This window comes from Abramis brama (assembly GCF_963993115.1).
Source record: "Abramis brama genome assembly, chromosome: 20".
NCBI lineage: Eukaryota > Metazoa > Chordata > Actinopteri > Cypriniformes > Leuciscidae > Abramis > Abramis brama.
In genome coordinates, this window is record NC_139982.1 from 29,830,808 (window position 1) to 29,836,807 (window position 6,000).

Here is a 6,000-nt window from a genome sequence, read left to right on the forward strand (position 1 = left end):
GAGCTAAAATCAACCAATCGTCGATGTAGTTCGTGATGCGAATACCCCGGAGGCGCAGAGGCGCCAGAGCTGCATCCACGCATTTGGTGAAAGTGCGGGGTGATAAAGCCAGGCCGAATGGAAGAACTCGATATTGGTATGCTTTGCCCCCGAAAGCAAACCTCAGGAACTTCCAATGACACGGACGGATGGAAATATGCGTCCTTGAGGTCTATCGTGACAAACCAGTCCTCGGACTAATCTGTGGCACGATTGTCTCAATGTTAACATTTTGAACTTGAGCTGCATGACAACTCGAAGACCTAAAATGGGACGCAATCCCCCGTCCTACTTTGGAACTATGAAGTACCGGCTGTAAAACCCGGTTTCCCTGTTGGAGGGAGGTACATATTCTATGGCCCCTTTCTCTAACAGAGTGTTTACTTCCTGTTCCATAACCAGAACCTGCTCGGGGCCCACCATTGTGGGCAGGACCCCCATAAACCGCGGTGGGCGTTACTAGAATTGTATCTAATACCCTTTTTCCACGGTCTGCAGGACCCAACGAGAAACATTTGACAGTAGCTTCCACGCTGTCAAAGATTCTACTAGAGGTACCAGTCTCTCGAGACTGGTTTCTGGATTTTGTTGCTGTTGAGTAGTCGGTTCGTCGCCCTGTAACGGCGCACCGGCAGGGAACGACCAAACAGACTGCTCTAGCACCCTCCTCAGAGGGGGCGGGCATCCCGAGGCCACTACGTTTCCGGGTGGACCTTGAGATATGTGCTCGCCGGAGACCGCTGCGCCCTGTAACGCCGGAGGCGGCAGGGTTGGCAGAACGGTCCCCTGAGGGCACCGAAGAGAGACGGGCACCGTGAAAAGAGGTGTTAACCGCTCTGCTTCGGGGGGACTACCCTCATTTGTCCTGAGCCCTCAGACATCAGGACTTTTTCCCAGCAGCCTTCTTGGCGGTAATAACGGTCCGCAGATCCGTTTTACCCCTCGAAGACTGCTGGGTTTGAGAGCGCCCTCCGTGTCCCCGAGATTTTTGTGGGGGAGCACGGGAGGAAACGCTCTGTTTCTGAGTGGCGCGGTGCTCAGCGCTCTTTCTAGAGGAGTGAGGCTGCTCCCGCTCAGCAGCCTCATAGAAAGAACGGCGGGGGAGAAGTTTCTGGAGAGCAGCAGCTTGCTTAGCGGCTTCTTGTGATTTTGCTACCGCAACACTAACTGCATCACCAAACAGACCAACAGTGGAGACCGGAGCATCTAAGAGAACATGCTTTTCTTTATCCTTGATATCACTTAGATTGAGCCACAGATGCCTCTCAGTGGCCACCAGGGCTGCCATAGACCGCCCGATAGATTTAGCGGTCTCCTTGGTGGCCCTGAGAGACAAATCTGTGGCTCTGCGAAGTTCGGCCACAGTGTCAGGTCCAATTCCCCCGCCCTCCTCCAAATCCCCCAATAATTCAGCCTGATAGGCTTGTAAAATGGACATCGTATGCAGACACGCTGCAGCTTGACCAGCGGCTGCATACGATTTATGAACCAGGGAAGATGTTACTTTAACTGGCTTAGAGGGAAGTGTAGGAGCTTTCAGAGAAGATGCCGTTGCTGGAGAGAGATAGCCCGCAAGCGTCTCTTCCACCTTCGGCATCTCCCCATAACCATACTCTTTATATTTAGATATTGAGGAGTAGTGAGATGTTTGTGGTGTATAAACTCTGTGAGACACTGGTTTCGCCCACGATCTCGACACCTCGGTGTGGAGATCGGGGAAAAACGGCAGGCTCCTGCGCTGGGGCTGCGCACGAGATGGCAGGAAGCGTTTGTCGAGCTTACTTTTCGAACGAACGTCCTGCCTATCTTCTGGCCACTCAATAGACAGTCTGTCAACAGCTCTAGTAATGACATCGAGCAGTTCCTCAAACGCATGAGACTGAGGTGGCGAATCCTCAGACTCAGCTTCAATACTCACAACATCCAACTCCTCAGAGCTGGATAGTTGCAGTACTGGTGCCTCTATCGGGGGGGAAGAAACCGCCGCGCGTGCTTCCACACCCTGATGAGAGGCACTGGATCTGTCAGTAAGAGGCTGAGATAAGGCAGAGCCCGTCTCAACATCCACTGACAGATCCATTTGCGAACCCCAGGTCTGAGATCGCCGCCGAGCCTCAGCCGCGGCGGGACCCGAGCCCTGGGGAACGTGGTCGGGATTGAACCGAGCCAAGCGGGATCGGAGCGTCCGCAATGGAAGCGCACAGCAATGCACACAGTCACCACCCTCGAGTGCTGACTGGGCATGCTCCTCTCCCAAACAAACAACACAAAGAGTGTGAGTATCACCTCCCGTTATATAACGCGGGCAAGGATGAACACACACTCTAAACTGCTGCTTGCTCGCCATACTGAATATATATATATATATATAGACAGACAACACCAAATAACAAGGACAGATTTCAACACAGAGCGCGACTGAAGACTCAGAAAGCTTTCGTTTTCTGTTTCGGGCCGGCTTTTATAGCTTCCTGGTACGTGACGTCACCCGCCTCTGACGTTCCGCCACACCATTGGACTGATTTTACATGTGCTTCAAGACGTCATCACGCAAAGCGTTCCCATAGCGTCAAACTCGACGCAACGCGAGTTCCCTTGAAAGGGAACTATCAATAATCTCTACCCTTGAGGGTACAGCCCCAGTGACAAGCCATTGTACCCCTAAAGGTACAATTATGTACTTTATTTTCTGAGAGTGTACCTACAAGTTCACTATAGTGTAGTTGCAGTACAAACGAAAAATGTAGTTGTGTACTCCAAGTTTACTACGGTTACACTTAAAGTGTACTAGTTAAAAGTATACTTTTATACACTAAAAAGTGGGCAGATTTAGTCCCAAGTTGTATTGAAATAGTACACTTACTAGTGCATTGATATTAGTATACTTAGAATGAAACTAAAGGAGGTAAGTGTAGTTTTGTGGTGCGTATTTACATATCAGGAAATAAACAGGCAAAATTAGTCACAATTAATTATGCAATTATGTGTTTTTGTGTACATAATAAAATCCCTGTTGTATGACTGTGCTGAACTTCTCTGAATTGCAATTCACTAAATTCCTCTTCCAGTCATTCCACATGAAATCCTGTGGGCAAACCACTGTAATAAATTCAATGCAAATCAATTCAATTCAAATTCCTACTTGACAGCTGAAAGTCGCTTTCTGACTCGTGCTTAACTTGATCGACAGTCACTGAAACATGCATGAAGCTGCCGATCAAAACCACACACATGCACAAACACACAGAACTGTCACATCTGAACCTACGAATATCTTAATGACCACCTCGGTTTCCAAGCAAATGTGCAACAACAAAACCACCCACGATCAGCCGTCTTTTGACGAGGAACATGATATGTCTTTTAGTTTGCTTTCACTCAGGTCACAGAGCAAAAACAATTAACCCTATGATGGGAGCGTCTTCGCTTCGGATGCTCTATTGTGCATTGTGCTCATTTTTAGGCATGGATGATGGATTCATCGATGTGGGAGGAATTACAGCGACCAATCAATTTAACGTTTTGTGTGACCTCAGTCAGTCTGAGCCCAGGCCTGAATAAACCAGAGATCTGTGCGAGCTTTAAAAGCCATAAACAAAAACGTCAAGCACCCATTACCATTAAGCTCACCTTTATTGACTTCGGTAAATGATGCAATGCCTCCTCAAACAGATGTGCAAATGGAGATAATGTCAGCAGGACCTTTACCCTGCATGGGGTGAATTGGCATTATAATGTGAATCATGAGCAAAAAGCCTGAGTGCCAGCTAAAGGCTTTTATTCCCCACCTGTAATGATGATGATGGGAATGTTAAGTGTGTTTGTCTCGTATTGTGATCGTCGGGTAACAGAAGGACGGACCAGAGTAACAACAGGGATGTTTGTGTTGGCTTGTTTAACCAGCCTGATCCCAGATGGAAAGGTAAAAGTTTCGATTTGTGATTGATGGAGGACTCTCACAAGTCAATGCTGTGGTTTGAAAATGTGGTCACGTCTGCCTGGAACTGATCCTGATTTGTAAATGTTTTCCAAAGGAAAATAAAAACAATACAACACGTGCTCTTATTGTGATACCTATCTGTTGCAAATCAGCTGTGAGATAGTCCACAAAAGAAACTGGCGCTGACTACTTGCAAGGTGAGAGAATAGTTGTCCAATTTTCATGTGGATGACTAAGCCTAAGGAATAGTCACTCAATATTCATAATTATTCAGTTGTCTCTTCCAACACTGTCAGAAATAGGGGTACAGTAGGAGTCCATTTCTGTCCCCCAAGGTACAATCTACACTAACGTACCCTATATGGCTTATTATTGGACCTCAAGGTACATTTCTGAGGGTCAAAAAGCATTAAAAGGTACATATATGTACCGTTTCTTTTAAAGGTTAAGGTACATTGTACCCTTGAGGGTATGCCCCAGTGACAAGCCATTGTACCCCTAAAGGTACAATTATGTAGGCAACTTTATTTTCTAAGAGTGTATAGTCTGTGGGTCAGTATTAATTGCAAAAACTGCACCTCTTCTGTGGCTAATATTAATTTCATAATGATCATTTCTCCGTGAAGTCAAGCAGCAAATGTTAAGTGATAATGTGCAAATACTACTGGCCCATTTTGAGGTGAACTAATATGCAAGACTGGTCTTACATGTCACTGTTTATAACACAGAGTGTTCATCCTTTGCTGGGACGCTTAAAAAAATATTAGGGGCATAACTACCCACTTCCCCAGGCACCAATACCTCACTGAATATGACATACAATCTATTTATAAAGCCAAAATATAAATGTTGACAAAGTCTCATAGACGCATTTTAAGTCCTTTAAAGCGTTCACTAGCACCAATGACCAAAAGCACTCAAAGAACATTTGCACTTATTTGCGTTGCGTTCATATTTGTAGAGAAACGCAAATAAGAGCGCTTTACAAGCTTAAAACGGGAGCGTTCGGGTTCAGACGAGTCGCGTCGCGTCGCGTTACTCTCAGTGGTGACGGTGATAAAGATGATAAAGATAAAGCTCTTACCCTTTCAGCTGAGAGAATCTAAGATCCCGTTCTTCTGTTCGCCGATAATTCCTCCCGTTTCCAAAACTCCTGAGGTAAACTCTTCTTCAAGACTCCATCTCAATCTGTTTCCTCACAGAAGTGAACTTTGCTCCAAACACGACGCGAATTGGGTAGCCAAGGCGACCTTGCTGACAATGTAAAAACTAAATATAAAAGTGAGGACAAAAGGCTAGAACGATGCGACAGGTGCGCGCGAGCGAGAGTGACAGGTGATTCGCGCTCGTAACTCTACCTGCAGCGCGAGATGGGGGCGGAGCCTGCATATGAACGCATGCATATTTAATGCAGTCTCTCTGGAACATACACAAAACATTTCAGTCATGGAGTATTTATAGAGCTTCACCCTGTAGCTTTAAAAAAATAAACATTTTAATAGCCCTTTTTTCTATTGTAGCCAATTATGAAAGGAATGTTCACATAAAATGTACTCACTTCTCTTCCTTAAAATTATTATTTTTTGGGGAACGCCTCGAGGCAACACCCTGCTAATGAAAAAAAAAAAAAAAATTTGCATTGCGATTAAATGACTATCCATTATTTACTGACATCACAAAAATTTAAAACAGCAAAGAATATTAAAGTAGGCTATATTAGAGGCAAACAATATTTAACAGTGAACTGAAATTAAATCATTTTATATTAATAATACTTATTGAATTAAAAAACATTGGAAAATGCGATATAAGGTGCTGCATGTGTCACACAATGCATTTATGTAATTCCTCATAACATAGAAAGTTATTTATTTGACTGCAAGTGTTTTAAAATGAAGTTTACTTACTAAGGAATGAGAATCAAATTGTCTGCTTTTCTCCAAAGCAAAACCATGTAAAATAAAACAAAGATTACTGGAGTGTGTTTTATAAGAAAATACTATTTCAGTATTTATACTTCA

At 44.8% G+C, this 6,000-nt stretch overlaps 1 protein-coding gene across 2 annotated transcripts in view; it reads right to left on the reverse strand.

The window, feature by feature from the left end:
- The window catches only part of eps8l2 (EPS8 signaling adaptor L2), a 45,125-nt gene extending 39,784 nt beyond the window's left edge, over positions 1 to 5,341 (reverse strand). For both annotated transcript variants that reach the window (XM_084095769.1, XM_084095768.1), the window contains exon 1: positions 5,064 to 5,341. The gene's annotated coding sequence lies outside the window, so the exon portion shown is untranslated. The remainder of the gene's footprint in view (positions 1 to 5,063) is intronic.
- Between the last annotated feature and the right edge of the window lie 659 nt (positions 5,342 to 6,000).